This window comes from Arachis stenosperma, chromosome 5 (assembly GCF_014773155.1).
Source record: "Arachis stenosperma cultivar V10309 chromosome 5, arast.V10309.gnm1.PFL2, whole genome shotgun sequence".
In the NCBI taxonomy this organism is placed as follows: Eukaryota; Viridiplantae; Streptophyta; class Magnoliopsida; order Fabales; family Fabaceae; genus Arachis; species Arachis stenosperma.
In genome coordinates, this window is record NC_080381.1 from 87,550,597 (window position 1) to 87,568,954 (window position 18,358).

Below are 18,358 nucleotides of genomic sequence, written 5' to 3' on the forward strand. Positions count from 1 at the left end.
TTGGAGTTCATTCAACGCTCCATCATCCCCACTAGCAACCGATCTGAAGTTACTGTGGATCGGGCCATCATGATTCATAGCATCATGATTGGAGAGGAAGTGAAGTTCATGAAGTCATCTCCCATGAATTCTACAAAATAGCCGATAAGTCCTCTACTTTGGCAAGGCTAGCTTTTCCTCATCTTATTTGCCATCTATGTTACTCAGCTGGAGTTATCATAGAAGGAGACATCCTCATTGAGGAGGACAAGCCCATCACTAAGAAAAGGATGGAGCAAACAAGAGAGCCCACTCATGGAGCCCAAGGGACGCATGAGGAAGCTCATCACCAAGAAATTCTGGATATGCCTCAAGGGATGCACTTTCCTCCCAACAACTATTGGGAACAACTCAACACTTTCTTAGAAGATTTGAGTTACAATGTGGAACAATTAAGGGTGGAACATCAAGAGCACTCCATCATTCTCCATGAAATAAGAGAAGATCAAAGAGCAATGAGGGAGGAGCAACAAAGGCAAGGAAGGGACATAGAAGAGCTTAAGGACATCATTGGTCCTTCAAGAAGAAGACACCACTAAGGTGGACTCATTCCTTGTTCTTATTTCTCTGTTTTTTGATTTTTATGCTTCATGTCTATTTATGTTTTGTGTCTCTACTTCATGATCATTAGTATGTAGTAACTATGTCTTAAAGCTATGAATAAATTCCATAAATCCTTCACCTCTCTTAAATAAAAATATTTTTTCAAAAGAACAAGAAGTACATAAATTTCGAAAATTGTCCTTGAATTTAATTTAATTATATTGATGTGGTGACAATACTTTTTATTTTCTGAATGAATGCTTAAACAGTGCATATTTTTTATCTTGTTGTTTATGAATGTTAAAATTGTTGGCTCTTGAAAGAATGATGAACAAAGAAAAATGTTATTGATGATTTAAAAAATCATGAAATTGATTCTTGAAGCAAGAAAAAGCAGTGAAAAACAAAAGCTTGAAAAAAAATAAAGAGAAAAAGAAAAACCCAATAGCCCTTAAAACCAAAAGGCAATGGTAAAAAGGATCCAAGGCTTTGAGCATCAATGGATAGGAGGGCCCAAGGAAATAAAATCCAGGCCTAAGCGGCAAAATCAAGCTGTCCCTAACCATGTGCTTGTGTCATGAAGATCCAAGTGAAAAGCTTGAGACTGAGTGGTTAAAGTCGTGATCCAAAGCAAAAAGAGTGTGCTTAAGAGCTCTGGAAACCTCTAACTGGGGACTCTAGCAAAGCTGAGTCACAATCTGAAAAGGTTCACCCAGTCATGTGTCTGTGGCATTTATGTATCCAGTGGTAATACTAGAAAACAAAGTGCTTAGGGCCACGGCCAAGACTCTTAAAAGTAGCTGTGTTCAAGAATCAACATACTTAACTAGGAGAATCAATAACACTATCCGAAATTCTAAGTTCCTAGAGAAGCCAATCATTCTAAACTTGAAGGGAGAAAGTGAGATGCCAAAACTGTTCAGAAGCAAAAAGCTACAAGTCCCACTCATCTAATCAGAATTAATATTCATTGATATTTTAGAATTTATAGTATATTCTCTTCTTATCATCCTAATTGATTTTCAGTTGCTTGGGGACAAGCAACAATTTAAGTTTGGTGTTGTGATGAGCGGATAATTTATACGCTTTTTGGCATTGTTTTTAGGTAGTTTTTAGTATGATCTAGTTACTTTTAGGGATGTTTTCATTAGTTTTTATGCTAAATTCAGATTTCTGGACTTTACTATGATTTTGTGTGTTTTTTTGTGATTTCAGGTATTTTCTGGCTGAAATTGAGGGACCTGAGCAAAACTCTGATAGGAGGCTAACAAAGGACTGCTGATGCTGTTGGAATCTGACCTCCCTGCACTCGAAATGGATATTTTGGAGCTACAGAACTCCAAATGGCGCACTCTCAACGGCGTTGGAAAGTAGACATCCAGAGTTTTCCAGAAATATATAATAGTTTATACTTTATTCGTGATTAGATGACGTAAACTGGCGTTCAACGGCAGTTTCATATTGCTGTCTGGAGTCAAACGCCAGAAACACGTCACGAACCAGAGTTGAACGCCCAAAACACGTTACAACTTGGCGTTCAACTCCAAAAGAAGCCTCAGCTCGTGGATAGATCAAGCTCAACCCAAACATACAGTAAGTGGTCCCTGGAAGTGGATTTATGCATCAATTACTTACTCCTGTAAACCCTAGTAGCTAGTCTAGTATAAATAGGATAGTTTACTATTGTATTAGACATCTTGAGACGTTTAGTTCTCAGATCATAGGGGCTGGCCATTCGGCCATTCCTGGACATTTCACTTATGTATTTTCAATGGTGGAGTTTCTACACCCCATAGATTAAGGGTGTGGAGCTCTACTATACTTCAAGTTTTAATGCAATTACTATTATTTTCTATCCAATTCGATTTATTCCTGTTCTAAGATATTCGTTGCACTTCAACTTGATGAATGTGATGATCCATGACACTCATCATCATTCTCACCTATGAACGCGCGTGATTGACAACCACTTCCGTTCTACCTTAGACCGGGCGGATATCTCTTGGATTCCTTTATCAGAATCTTCGTGGTATAAGCTAGAATTGATGGCGGCATTCATGGGAATCCGGAAAGTCTAACCTTGTCTGTGGTATTCCGAGTAGGATTCTGGGATTGAATGACTGTGACGAGCTTCAAACTCCTGAAGGCTAGGCGTTAGTAACAGACGCAAAAGAATGACTGGATTCTACTCCAGCCTGATTGAGAACCGACAGATGATTAGCCATGCTGTGACAGAGCATTTGGACCATTTTCACTGAGAGGATGGGATGTAGCCATTGACAACGGTGATGCCCTACATACAGCTTGCCATGGAAAGGAGTAAGAAGGATTGGATGAAAGCAGTAGGAAAGTAGAGATTCAACAGGGACAAGCATCTCCATACGCTTATCTGAAATTCCCACCATTAATTTACATAAGTAGTTCTATCCTTTATTATTTAAGCAAGTATCTCTTTATATTTCCCATAACCAGTTATTATCCGCCTGACTGAGATTTACAAGATGACCATAGCTTGCTTCATACCAACAATCTCCGTGGGATCGACCCTTACTCATGTAAGGTATTACTTGGACGACCCAGTGCACTTGCTGGTTAGTTGTGCGGAGTTGTAACTAAGTGTAATTCACGTGTGAGAGCTACCAAATTAATGGAGCCATTGTTGATGATCACAATTTCGCCTACCAGAGTTGCTGCGATTGGAGCCACTAGCGGGGGTGAGTTGCTACTGCCCTGTTGCCGTCGTAATCATATTTAACGTCCACTAGCCCGAGCTATTTTTGCCTTTGAGTTCGTTGAGTTCGGATTCCTTGTGCTACTGTAACTGTCATTACTGCTGCGGGAACCAACAATTCTGTTTGGCTGCTGCTAAAGGTCTTCCACCATCATTGGAGCTGCACAGAATCATCGTGGAAGCTGCCAAGATATATGGTTGATTTCTAATTATGCCAAGACATCATCACTAATTATTATCTCATGTATACAATCCCTTATTTCTTGAACTTTCTAATCTGTTGTCATCCTTAGATTCCACTAAAGGCCACCCCATATCAAGTAACATAATTTGTGGAGAAGAGTCTATATCCACTTATTGTCTCAGTTCCTGTAAGATAAATGTATTCTTTTCTTTTTTTATTTCTTTATTTATTACGCCTTAAATATGATTATGAGTATTCCTTGTGGTTGAAATTTTTTATGATTGATGCATTAAAAGAAAAAAAAAACCACAGTATATTTATTGTTATTTCCAACATTTGGGTTAAGAATCAGACATTCAAACCATATTAACTAGTCCTGCTTAGGTTCATTTTCACTAGATTGTGTCCTGTTTAGTAAGTTGTGTTGTAGCTTGTTCAGTTCATATATTATAAAATATTAATTAGTTTGCTAATTTTTTCAAAAAGTAATCAAAACTGCTTATTGATATAAAACCAGGTTCCTAAACCACTTAATCAAGTTGTTTCTCAAGTTGAACAAGATTCCAACCATCAGAGTGAGAGCCATAATCTAAATCCTGATGAACAAAACCGTTTTTATTCTGTTGATGAATTTGAGGTTCGTATTATGGAGCAAGATAAGTCTGGTTGCCCTTGGCAAACAAAGGAAACAATTCCTATGCAAACTTCTGAAAATGCCCTTACGGTGAGAATGGTTACACTGCTGGTAATTGTATTTTCTTTTGGAGTGCTGAATATGATAATATAATAGATCATGTTTTTAGCTTCTTGGCCTCACTAATTCCATTTTGTGATTTTTCTTTTTGCGTAGAATACATCCTCCAAAGAAAATGAAACATTTTTGGCTGTTGGCACTGCTTATGTGCAAGGAGAAGACGTGGCTGCTAGAGGATGTATCCTGCTATTCTATTTAGGAAAAAATACCGATAATCCTCAAACTCTGGTATCTTCGGGGTTGCTTTCTCAATTTTTGGCTGAATTTTTTGTCACTTGGATAAACCTTGAGTGATGCCTTTTTTTGGATAGTTATTAAATGTTCATTTTCACAGGTTTCAGAGGTGTACTCAAAGGAATTTAAAGGAGCTGATGACAAGTCATCATATACCCATTTTTCAAGCTAATTTCACTTGTTTCACTAGTCCTTATGCACTTTCTTGCATCCTAAGTAAGTAATTTGGAATGAAAATGCATACTTCTTTAAATCAAACAACCACCATTTAATTGATGCTAAATCATGAGGTTTGGGCTAAAATTAATTGATTTTTAATGATTTATAAACATTGTGAATTTAGTGATACTTTGATTGGTTGTTTTGATTTCTTGTAGGTGAAGAAAAGAAGAAAAGAAGAAAAACGTGGCTTAAGAAGTGTGGCCAAAGGAAGAAAATGGTGTGGTGAAAGAAGGAGAAGTGTGGCGCAACATTGAAGGAGGAAGCAACACTGCTCTCCACAAGAGCACACCGCCCTCCAAGAGAGCAGCATAATGAACCAAGCTTCCAAAACATCACTGCCCTGGCCTCCATAAGAGCGGAGCACAATTCTATGCCAAGGACCAAAGGAAGCAAAAACTCTGCCTTGCCCTCCTCAAGAGCAATATCGCGCTCCATGCAAGAAAAATTCAAAGGAAATTGTCTCCAAATGCCACCCATGGGTTTTGAACCCAAGAACAAAAAGGGAAGAAGTAGCGCTCAAATACAAGGAAAACAAGCAAAAATTGGTTTGTTTTCAATCTCCAAGAATCGAATACAGCACCTTGGGAAAGCAAGGAACTAGGCGTTACTTTGGTGCCAAGAAAACCAAGGAAAAAGGGGCAGCGTGTGCCTCCACCAAGTTTCGAACTTGGGACCTCACCCATTGGCAACATTGCCCTGCCCTCCACAAGGGCAGGGCAGCATTTCTTGGTCCACGGCCAGCGCACAAATTGGCATGGGCATGAGCACTTGGCGCGCAACATGGATGCATGGGCAGCAAGGCAAGGCGCACCATGGCAACAATGCCCTGCCCTCCACAAGGGCAGGGCAGCATCCTGATGCTACACACGCAGCACAAGCACGCACGAGGCTTCAGCACACAATTTCCCTGCTCTGCCCTCCACAAGGGCAGGGCAGCCTCCTGGAAGCTAAATTCTTCATGGGCTAAAAATTTGATTAAAAATCTAATTTAATTCATTTCTTTACCAAATCAAAAGCCCATCCAAATTCTAAAATCCAAGAATAGAAAGTGTATAAATAGGAGATAGTTTGATGTAATTAGGACCTTTTTTTGATTTTTGAATTTTCACATCTTTAGACTTCATTTTCTTTGAGAGCTTGGAACTGAGATCTTAGAGAATTGGGAAGGAGAATTGATCTCTCTTCTTCCTTGTTCTTGCTTGAGCACTTTTTACTTTTCTTGTTTGAGTCTTGGGTGTGAAGAATTGAGGAACTTCTATCTCAATCTCCATTCAAGATCTCTTTAATTTCCCTTCTGCATAATTGAGTTCAATTCCACTTCCTCTACTGCTGCAACCTTTAATTTCTCTTTAATTGCTTTGTGAACTTGGATCTGGGAAGGTAATTGAGATCTAAACTCTGCTATCTAGTCTCTGGAGTCCTTGGATCCAATTTTCCTTTTGGTTCTTCTGTTGAACTACTGCTGAAATCAAATTTCCATTTCTGTTTGAGATCTAGATAATTTCAATTCTTCTCTTGCTTTGTTAATTGCTGCAATTTAATTTCCCTTGCTTAATTTCTGAATTTCCAGTCCTCAAATCCCTTTTCCATTAAAGCAGTTTATATTTCTTGCACTTTAAGTTACCGCAATTTACATTTCTTGCACTTTAAGTTTCAGTCATTTAATTTCTTGTCCTTTAAGATTTAGCACCTTTACTTTCAATTCTGTTTAATTTCTGTAATTCATCCCTATCCCTTTACATTTCCTACTATTTACTTACTGTTGGATACAAAATCACTCAACCAATACTTGATTCGCTTGACTAAATCAACCACTGAACTAAAATTGCTCAATCCTTCAATCCCTGTGGGTTCGACCTCACTCCCGTGAGTTTTATTACTTGATGCGACCCGGTACACTTGCCGGTGAGTTTTGTGTTGGATCGTTTTCCACACATCAAGTTTTTGGCGCCGTTGCCGGGGATTGAAATAGATTGACAATGATTAAGTGAAGTGGAGGTCTAGATCAAGCACTTTTTCTTTTCTGTTTCTTTAATTTTTAATTAACCCATTAACTGTTTGAATTTTTTCTTAAGCTAACTAAAACTTCATTCTAGCAGTAGATTGAAGTTTCACTAGTTCTGGTTCTGTGTGTTTCTTGTTGTGTGTTTGTATGTCAGGTACAGGGAGAACTTCTCCTATTTTCTCTGAAATTGACTAAAGAACTCTTCGAAGATTAAGAAGAGCTGAAAGAGGAAAGAACATTGTTGGAGAGGAAGAATCTGAGGAGGAATTCCAAGAGATGGAAGGAGATCCATCAAATCTCAATCAGCCAGAAGGAGGGGCCAGCAATAACCCACAACAGAGGAGAGTATTGGCCTCCTATACATTTGCAAATGCTAGAAATTGTGGGAGTAGCATTCTGATGAGCGGATAATTTATACGCTTTTTGGAATTGTTTTTAGGTAGTTTTTAGTAAGATCAAGCTACTTTTAGGGATGTTTTCATTAGTTTTTATGTTAAATTCATATTTCTGGACTTTACTATGAGTTTGTGTGTTTTTCTGTGATTTCAGGTAATTTCTGGCTGAAATTGAGGGACTTGAACAAAACTCTGAAAAAAGGCTGACAAAAGGACTGCTGATGCTGTTGGAATCTGACCTCCCTGCACTCAAAATGGATTTTCTGGATCTACAGAACTCCAAATGGCGCGCTCTCAACGGCGTTGGAAAGTAAACATCCATAGCTTTCCAGCAATATATAATAGTCCATACTTTATACGGAAATTGATGACGTAACTTGGCGTTGAACGCCAAGTACATGCTGCTATCTTGTGTTAAACGCCAGAAACACGTCATGATCCGGAGTTGAACGCCCAAAACACGTTATAACTCGGCGTTCAACTCCAAGAAAAGCCTCAGCTCGTGGATAGATCAAGCTCAGCCCAAGCATACACCAAGTGGGCCCTGGAAGTGGATTTATGTATCAATTACTTACTCATGTAAACCCTAGTAGCTAGTTTAGTATAAATAAGACTTTTTACTAATGTATTAGTCATCTTTTGGCCATTCGGTCTTTTGATCATTCAGGGGGCTGGCCATTTGGCCATGCCTGAACCTTCATCACTTATGTATTTTCAACGGTGGAGTTTCTACACACCATAGATTAAGGGTGTGGAGCTCTACTGTACCTCAAGTTTTAATGCAATTACTACTATTTTCTATTCAATTCTCTTTATTCCTATTCTAAGATATTCGTTGCACTTCAACTTGATGAAGGTGATGATCCGTGACACTCATCATCATTCTCACCTATGAATGCGCGTGACTGACAACCACTTCCGTTCTACCTTAGACCGGGCGCATATCTCTTGGATTCCTTAATCAGAATCTTCGTGGTATAAGCTAGAATTGATGGCGGCATTCATGAGAATCCGAAAAGTCTAAACCTTGTCTGTGGTATTCCGAGTAGGATTCTGGGATTGAATGACTATGACAAGCTTCAAACTCCTGAAGGCTGGGCGTTAGTGACAGACGCAAAAGAATCAAGGGATTCTATTCCAACCTGATTGAGAACCGACAGATGATTAGCCGTGCTGTGACAGAGCATTTGGACCTTTTTCACTGAGAGGATGGGATGTAGCCATTGACAACAGTGATGCCCTACATACAGCTTGCCATGGAAAGGAGTAAGAAGGATTGAAGGAAGGCAGTAGGAAAGCAGAGATCCAAAAGGGACAATTCATCTCCATGCACTTATCTGAAATTCCCACCATTAATTTACATAAGTATTTCTATCCTATTTTATTTATCTTTTAATTATCTAATCTTCCATAACCACATGGATAAGCCTGACTGAGATTTACAAGTTGACCATAGCTTGCTTCATACCAACAATCTCCGTGGGATCGACCCTTACTCACGTAAGGTATTACTTGGACGACCCAGTGCACTTGCTGGTTAGTTGTGCGAAGTTGTGAACCATGGTATTGGCACCAAGTTTTTGGCGCCATTGCCAGGGAAAGAAAGAGTGATGAATTTTACATAAACATATGAATCACAATTTCGTGCACCAAGTTTTTGGCGCCGTTGCCGGGGATTGTTCGAGTATGGACAACTGATGGCTAATCTTGTTGCCCAGATTGGGTAATTTTATTTTATTTTATTTTGTTTTATTATTCTTAAATTTCAAAAAAACATTATATTACTTATCCTGTTCTTCAGAATTTTTAAGAATGGATTCTAGAGTTTTATGAAGCATGTTGAAGCCTGGCTGGCTGTAAAGCCATGTCTAAATTCTTTTGGACTGAGGCTTCAAAACCATCTTCATAGAGGCAAACTAATTTGAATATTTGCTGTATGCTAAAGCTTGGCTGGCCATTGGCCATGTCTAGTGTTTTGGATTGGAGCTTTCATTGAAAGCTTGGCTGGCTATTAAGCCATGTCTAATTCCTGGACCGGAGCTTTAGACTAACATTGCGAAGATTCCTGGAATCCTTATTAAAAATTTTGAATTTCTTATTTTCTTTTTCTTATATGTTTTTCGAAAAAAATCAAATAAAATCCAAAAAAATCATAAAATCATAAAAATAAAAAAATATTTTGTGTTCTTGTTTGAGTCTTGAGTCAATTTTTAAGTTTGGTGTCAATTGCATGCTTTAAAAAATTTTCTTGCATTTTTCGAAAATTTCATGCATTCATAGTGTTCTTCATGATCTTCAAGATGTTCTTGACAAGTCTTCTTGTTTGATCTTGATGTTTTCTTGCTTTGTGTTGTTTTTTTCATATGCATTTTTCGTTTGTTAGAGTCCATGCATTAAAGATTTCTAAGTTTGGTGTCTTGCATGTTTTCTTTGCATCAAAAATTTTTCAAAAATATGTTCTTGATGTTCATCACGATCTTCAAAGTGTTCTTGGTGTTCATCTTGACATTCATAGTGTTCTTGCATGCATCATATGTTTTGATCCAAAATTTTTAAGTTTTGGGTCATGTTTGTGTTTTTCTCTCTCATAATTAAAAATTCAAAAATAAAAAAAATATCTTTTCCTTATTTTTCTCATAATTTTCGAAAATTTGAGTTGACTTAGTTAAAAATTTTCAAAATTAGTTGTTTCTTACAAGTCAAGACAAATTTTCAATTTTAAAAATCTTATCTTTTCAAAATCTTTTTCAAAAATCATATCTTTTTATTTTTTTCTATTTTTCAAAAATTTCAAAATCTTTTTCAAAATCTTTTTCTTATCTTTATATCATATTTTCGAAAATTCACTAATAATTAATGTGATTGATTCAAAAATTTGAAGTTTGTTACTTTCTTGTTAAGAAAGGTTCAATCTTTAAGTTCTAGAATCTTATCTTGTAGTTTCTTGTTAGTGAAGTAAATAATTTCAAATTTTTGAATTAAATCTTTTTATCTTTTATATCTTATCTTTTTCAAAATTCTATCTTTATCAAAAATTTGATTTCAAAAATATCTTATCTAACTTCTTATCTTCCTATCTTTTAAAATTTGATTTTAATATCTTTTTCAACTAACTATTTGACTTTTTGTTTGTTTCTTATCTTTTTCAAAACCACCTAACTACTTTTCCCTCTCTAATTTTCGAAAATATCTCACCTCTTTTTTTTCAAAAATTCTTGTTGTTCTAAATTTTAATTTTAATTATATTTTATCTTTAATTTTCGAAAATTACTAACCCCTTTTTAAAATTATTTTCGAAATTCTCCCTCTCTTTTTGTGTTATATTTAATTATTTAATTACTAACACTTCTCTTCACCTCTCTCCATCTAAATATCCGAACCCATTCTTCTTCACTCTTCTCCCCTTCCTTTTTCTACTAACACAAAGGAATCTCTATACTGTGACATAGAGGATTCCTCTTCTTTTCTTGTGTTTTCTTCTCTTTCATATGAGCAGGAACAGGGGAAAAAGGCACTCTTGTTGAAATTGATCCTGAACCTGAAAGGACTCTGAAAAGGAAACTAAGAGAAACTAAATTACAACAATCAAGAAACAACCTTTCAGAAATTTTCGAACAAGAAAAGGAGATGGCAGCCGAAAATAATAATAATGCAAGGAGAATGCTTGGTGACATCACAAAGCCAACGTCCAAATTTGATGGAAGAAGCATCTCCATTCCTGCCATTGGAGCTAACAACTTTGAGCTGAAACCTCAGCTAGTTGCCTTAATGCAACAAAACTGCAAGTTTTATGGACTTCCATCTGAAGATCCTTATCAGTTTTTAACTGAGTTCTTGCAGATCTGTGAGACTGTAAAGACGAATGGAGTTGATCCTGAAGTCTACAGACTCATGCTTTTCCCTTTTGCTGTAAGAGACAGAGCTAGAATATGGTTGGATTCACAACCCAAGGATAGCCTGGACTCTTGGGATAAGCTGGTCACTGCCTTCTTGGATAAATTCTTTCCTCCTCAAAAGCTGAGCAAGCTGAGAGTGGATGTTCAAACCTTCAAACAAAAAGATGGTGAATCCCTCTATGAAGCTTGGGAAAGATACAAGCAGTTGACCAAAAGGTGTCCATCTGACATGTTTTCAGAATGGACCATATTAGATATATTCTATTATGGTCTATCTGAATTTTTGAAAATGTCATTGGACCATTCTGCAGGTGGATCTATTCACCTAAAGAAAACACCTGAAGAGGCTCAAGAACTCATTGATATGGTTGCAAACAACCAATTCATGTACACTTCTGAGAGGAATTCCGTGAACAATGGGATACCTCAGAAGAAAGGAGTTCTTGAAATTAATGCTCTGAATGCCATATGGGCTCAGAACAAAGTGTTGACTCAATAGATCAACATGATCTCTCAAAATCTGAATGGATGGCAACATGCATCCAACAGTACTAAAGAGGCAGCTTCTGAAGAAGCTTATGATCCTGAGAACCCTACCATGGCAGAGGTTAATTACATGGGTGAACCTTATGGAAATACCTATAACTCATCATGGAGAAATCATCCAAATTTCTCATGGAAGGATCAACAAAAGCCTCAACAAGGCTTTAACAATGGTGGACGCAACAGGCTGAGCAATAGCAAGCCTTTTCCATCATCTTTTCAGCAACAGACAGAGAATTTTGAACAAAACACTTCTAATTTAGCCAATCTAGTCTCTGATCTGTCAAAGGCCACTTTCAGTTTCATGAGTGAAACAAGATCCTCGATCAGAAATCTGGAGGCACAAGTGGGCCAGCTGTGTAAGAAAGTTATTGAAACTCCTCCCAGTATTCTCCCAAGCAATACAGAAGAGAATCCAAAAGGAGAGTGCAAGGCCATTGATATAATCAATATGGCCGAATGCACAAGGGAGGAGGAGGACGAAAATCCTAGTGAGGAAGACCTCCTGGGACGTCCCTCAGGCAAGAAGGAGTTTCCTATTAAGGATCCAAGGGAATCTGAGGCTCACATAGAGACCATAGAGATTCCATTAAATCTCCTTCTGCTATTCATGAGCTCTGAAGACTATTCTTCCTCTGAAGAGGATGAAGATGTGACTGGAGAGCAAGTTGCTCAATATTTAGGAGCTATCATGAAGCTGAATGCCAAGTTGTTTGGCAATGAGACTTGGGAAAGTGAACCTCCCTTGCTCATTAATGAACTAGATACCTGGATTCAACAAATTTTACCTCAAAAGAGACAAGATCCTGGCAAGTTTTTGATACCTTGTACCATAGGCACCATGACCTTTGCAAAAGCTCTGTGTGATCTGGGGTCAGGGATAAATCTTATGCCACTCTCTGTAATGGAGAAGCTGGGGATCATTGAGGTACAACCTGCCTTGTTCTCATTACAATTGGCAGACAAGTCATTGAGACAAGCTTATGAATTAGTAGAGGACGTGTGGTGCGCGAAATTGTGAACAATACTTTTTCACAACTCTCATAATCCCCGGTAATGGCTCCACAAACGTGGTAGCTCAATACCATGGCATTACACAACTTCGCACAACTAACCAGCAAGTGCACTGGGTCGTCCAAGTAATAAACCTTACGCGTAAGGGCGATCCCACGGAGATTGTTAGTATTGAAGCAAGCTATGGTCATCTTGTAAATCTTAGTCAGGCAAACTCAAATGTATATGATGATGAACAAAAATAACATAAAAGATAAAGATAGTGATACTTATGTAATTCATTGGTAGGAACTTCAGATAAGCGCATGAAGATGCCTTCCCTTCCGTCTCTCTGCTTTCCTACTGCCTTCATCCATCCTTCTTACTCCTTTCCATGGCAAGCTTAGCAAGGGTTTCACCATTGTCAGTGGCTACCTCCCATCCTCTCAGTGAAAGCGATTGCATGCTCTGTCACAGCATAGCGGAATTCATCTGTCGGTTCTCAATCAGGCCGGAATAGAATCCAGTGATTCTTTTGCGTCTGTCACTAACGCCCCGCCCTCAGAGTTTGAAGCACGTCACAGTCATTCAAGTCATTGAATCCTACTCAGAATACCACAGACAAGGTTAGACCTTCCGGATTCTCTTGAATGCTGCCATCAGTTCTCGCCTATACACGAAGACTCTGATCTCACGGAATGGCTGGCTCGTTTGTCAGGCGAGCACTCGGTTGTCAGGCGATCACCATGCATCGTGTTATCAGGAATCCAAGAGATATTCACTAAGCCTCAGATGCTTTGTAGAACTAGAATGGTTGTCAGTCACCTTGTTCATGAGTGAGAATGGTGATGATTCGTGACAATCATCACCTTCATTAAGTTGAAGAACAAGTGATATCTTGGACAAAGAACAAGCGAAATTGAATGGAACAATAGTAATTGCATAATACTCGAGGTACAGAGAGCTCCACACCTTAATCTATGGTGTGTAGAAACTCCACCGTTGAAAATACATAAGCATAAGGTTTAGGCATGGCCGAATGGCCAGCCTCCCAAAGTGATCAAAAGATCTCCAGAAAAAGGTTCCAAGATCCGAAGATCTTTAATACAATAGTAAAAGGTCCTACTTATAGAAAACTAGTACCTAAGGTGTACAGAAATGAGTAAATGACATAAAAATCCACTTCCGGGCCCACTTGGTGTGTGCTTGGGCTGAGCAATGAAGCATTTTCGTGCAGAGACTCTTCTTGGAGTAAACGCCAGCTTTGGTGCCAGTTTGGGCGTTTAACTCCCATTGGTGCCAGTTCAGCGTTTAACGCTGGGATTTCTTGAGGTGACTTTGAACGCCGGTTTGGGCCATCAAATCTTGGGCAAAGTATGGACTATCATATATTGCTGGAAAGCCCAGGATGTCTACTTTCCAACGCCGTTGAGAGCGCGCCAATTGGGCTTCTGTAGCTCCAGAAAATCCACTTCGAGTGCAGGGAGGTCAGAATCCAACAGCATCTGCAGTCCTTTTGAGTCTCTGAATCAGATTTTTGCTCAGATCCCTCAATTTCAGCCAGAAAATACCTGAATCACAGAAAAACACACAAACTCATAGTAAAGTCCAGAAAAGTAAATTTTAATTAAAAACTAATAAAAATATAATAAAAACTCAACTAAAACTACTAAAAACATACTAAAAACAATACCAAAAAGTGTACAAATTATCCGCTCATCACAACACCAAACTACAAACTCATAGTAAAGTCCAGAAAAGTAAATTTTAATTAAAAACTAATAAAAAATATAATAAAACTCAACTAAAACTACTAAAAACATACTAAAAACAATACCAAAAAGTGTACAAATTATCCGCTCATCACAACACCAAACTTAAATTGTTGCTTGTCCTCAAGCAACTGAAGATCAAATAAGATAAAAAGAAGAGAATATGCAATGAATTCCAAAAACATCTATGAAGATCAGTATTAATTAGATGAGCGGGGCTTTTAACTTTTTGCCTCTGAATAGTTTTGGCATCTCACTCTATCCCTTGAAATTCAGAATGATTGGCTTCTTTAGGAACTTAGAATCCAGATAGTGTTAATGATTCTCCTAGTAAAGTATGATGATTCTTGAACATAGCTATTTATTGAGTCTTGGCTGTGGCCCAAAGCACTCTGTCTTCCAGTATTACCACCGGATACATACATGCCACAGACACATAATTGGGTGAACCCTTTTCAGATTGTGACTCAGCTTTGCTAAAGTCCCCAATTAGGTGTCCAGGGTTCTTAAGCACACTCTTATTTGCCTTGGATCACAACTCTTATTTTTTTTTTCTTTCTTTTTCTCTTTTTTTCGGTTTTTTTTTTTTATTTACTGCTTTTTCTTGCTTCAAGAATCATTTTTATGATTTTTCAGATCCTCAGTAACATGTCTCCTTTTTCATCATTCTTTCAAGAGCCAACATTCATGAATAACAAATTCAAAAGACATATGCACTGTTTAAGCATACATTCAGAGAACAAAAGTATTGCCACCACATCAAATTAATTAAACTATTATAAAATTCAGAATTCATGCAATTCTTTCCTTTTCAATTTAAGCACGTTTTATTCAAGAAAGGTGATGGATTCATAGGACATTCATAACTTTAAGGCATAGACACTAAGACACTAATGATCACAAGACACAAACATGGATAAACATAAGCATAAAATTCGAAAAACAGAAGAATAAAGAACAAGGAAATCAAAGAACGGGTCCACCTTAGTGATGGCGGCTCTTCCTTCCTCTTGAAGGTCCTATGGAGTGCTTGAGCTCCTCAATGTCTCTTCCTTGTCTTTGTTGCTCCTCCCTCATGATTCTTTGATCTTCTCTAATTTCATGGAGGAGAATGGAGTGTTCTTGGTACTCCACCCTTAGTTGTCCCATGTTGGAACTCAACTCTCCTAGGGAGGTGTTTAGTTGCTCCCAATAGTTTTGTGGAGGAAAGTGCATCTCTTGAGGAATCTCAGGGATCTCATGATGAGTGGGATCTCTTGTGTACTCCATCCTTTTCTTGGTGATGGGCTTGTCCTCATCAATGGAGATGTCTCCCTCTATGTCAACTCCAACTGAATAACAGAGGTGACAGATGAGATGAGGAAAGGCTAACCTTGCCAAGGTGGAGGTCTTGTCCGCCACCTTATAGAGTTCTTGGGCTATCATGAACCTCTATTTCTTCTCCAATCATGATGCTATGGATCATGATAGCCCGGTCTATGGTAACTTCGGACCGGTTGCTAGTGGGAATGATTGAGCGTTGTATGAACTCTAACCATCCTCTAGCCACGGGCTTGAGGTCATGCCTTCTCAATTGAACTGGCTTTCCTCTTGAATCTTGCTTCCATTGTGCGCCCTCTTCACATATGATTGTGAGGACTTGGTCCAACCTTTGATCAAAGTTGACCCTTCTTGTATAAGGATGCTCATCTCCTTGCATCATAGGCAAGTTGAACGCCACCCTCACACTCTCCGGACTAAAATCCAAGTATTTCCCCCGAACCATAGTGAGATAATTCTTTGGATTCGGGTTCACACTTTGGTCATGGTTCTTGGTGATCCATGCATTGGCATAGAACTCTTGAACCATCAAGATTCCGACTTGTTGAATGGGGTTGGTAAGAGCTTCCCAACCTCTTCTTCGGATCTCATGTCGGATCTCCGGATATTCACCCTTTTTGAGTGAAAAGGGGACCTCAGGGATCACCTTCTTCAAGGCCACAACTTCATAGAAGTGGACTTGATGCACCCTTGAGAGGAATCTATCCATCTCCCATGACTCGGAGGTGGAAGCTTTTGCCTTCCCTTTCCTCTTTCTAGAGGTTTCTCCGGCCTTGGATGCCATAATGGTTATGGAAAAATGAAAAAGCAACGCTTTTACCACACCAAACTCGTCCCGAAAAAGAAGAAAGAAGAGAGTAGAAGAAGAAGAAGAAATGAAGAAGAGGGAGATGGTGGTGTGTTCGGCCAAAGAGGGGGAGAAGTGGTGTTTAGGTTGTGTGAAAATGAAGGGTTGAAGAAGGGTATATATAGGAGAGAGGGGGGGGGGGGGTAATGGTTCGGCCATTATGGGTGGGTTTGGGAGGGAAAGTGGTTTGAATTTGAAGGGTGAGGTTGGTGGGGATTTATGAAGGATGGATGTGAGTGGTGAAGAGAAAGATGGGATTTGATAGGTGGAGGGTTTTTGGGGAAGAGGTGTTGAGGTGATTGGTGAATGGGGGAAGAAGAGAGAGAGTGATGGTGGGGTGGGTGGGGGTCCTGTGGGGTCCACAGATCCTGTGGTGTCAAGGAAAAGTCATCCCTGCACCAAATGGCATCAAAATTCACGTTTTGAGCCATTTCTGGCGTTAAACGCCGGGCTGGTGCCCATTCCTGGCGTTTAACGCCAGGTTCTAGCCCTTTTCTAGCGTTTAACGCCAGTCTGGTGCCCCTTTCTGGCGTTAAACGCCCAGAATGGTGCCAGACTGGGCGTTAAACGCCCAACTGCTAGGCTTACTGGCGTTTAGACGCCAGCAGCATCTTCCTCCAGGGTGTGCTATTTTTCTTCCTGTTTTTCATTCTGTTTTTGCTTTTTTCATTGTTTTTGTGACTTCTTATGATCATCAACCTACAAAAAAGATAAACTAACAAAAGAAAATAATCAACTATAAAACATTGGGTTGCCTCCCAACAAGCGCTTCTTTAATGTCATTAGCTTGACAGAGGACTCTCATGGAGCCTCACAGATGCTCAGAGCCGTGTTGGAACCTCCCAACACCAAACTTAGAGTTTGAATGTGGGGGTTCAACACCAAACTTAGAGTTTGGTTGTGGCCTCCCAACACCAAACTTAGAGTTTGACTGTGGGGGCTCTGCTTGGCTCTGTTTTGAGAGAAGCTCTTCATGCTTCTTCTCCATGGTGACAGAGGGATGTCCTTGGGCTTTAAACACCAAGGATTCTTCATTCACTTGAATGATCAACTCTCCTTTATCAACATCAATCATAGCCTTTGCTGTGGCTAGGAAGGGTCTGCCAAGGATGATAGATTCATCCATGCATTTCCCAGTCTCTAGGACTATGAAATCAGTAGGGATGTAATGGTCTTCAATCTTCACCAAAACATTCTCTACAAGTCCATGAGCTTGTTTTCTTGAATTGTCTGCCATCTCTAATGAGATTCTTGCAGCTTGCACCTCAAAGATCCCTAATTTCTCCATTACAGAGAGGGGCATGAGGTTTACACTTGACCCTAAGTCACACAAGGCCTTCTTGAAGGTCATGGTGCCTATGGTACAAGGTATAGAAAACTTCCCAGGATCCTGCCTCTTTTGAGGCAGTTTCTGCCTAGACAAGTCATCCAGTTCTTTGGTGAGCAAAGGGGGTTCATCCTCACGAGTCTCATTTCCAAATAACTTGTCATTTAGCTTCATGATTGCTCCAAGGTATTTAGCAACTTGTTCTTCAGTTATATACTCATCCTCTTCAGAGGAAGAATACTCATCAGAGCTCATGAATGGCAGAAGTAAGTCCAATGGAATCTCTATGGTCTCATCTTGAGCCTCAGATTCCCATGGTTCCTCATTGGGGAACTCATTAGAGGCCAGTGGACGTCCAGTGAGGTCTTCCTCAGTGGCGTCCTCTGCCTCTTCTTCCTTCCAGAATTCGGCCATGTTGATGGCCTTGCACTCTCCTTTTGGATTTTCTTCTGTATTACTTGGGAGAGTACTAGGAGGAAGTTCAGTAGCTTTCTTACTCAGCTGACCCACTTGTCCTTCCAAATTCCTAATGGAGGACCTTGTTTCAGTCATG

General features: G+C 39.2%; 1 non-coding gene across 1 annotated transcript; it reads right to left on the reverse strand.

Annotated features, from left to right (window-relative positions):
• Positions 1-11,130: 11,130 nt before the first annotated feature.
• Positions 11,131-11,234, reverse strand: LOC130984455 (small nucleolar RNA R71). The gene has a single exon (XR_009088391.1). It is a non-coding gene; the product is annotated as a small nucleolar RNA R71 (small nucleolar RNA).
• Between the last annotated feature and the right edge of the window lie 7,124 nt (positions 11,235-18,358).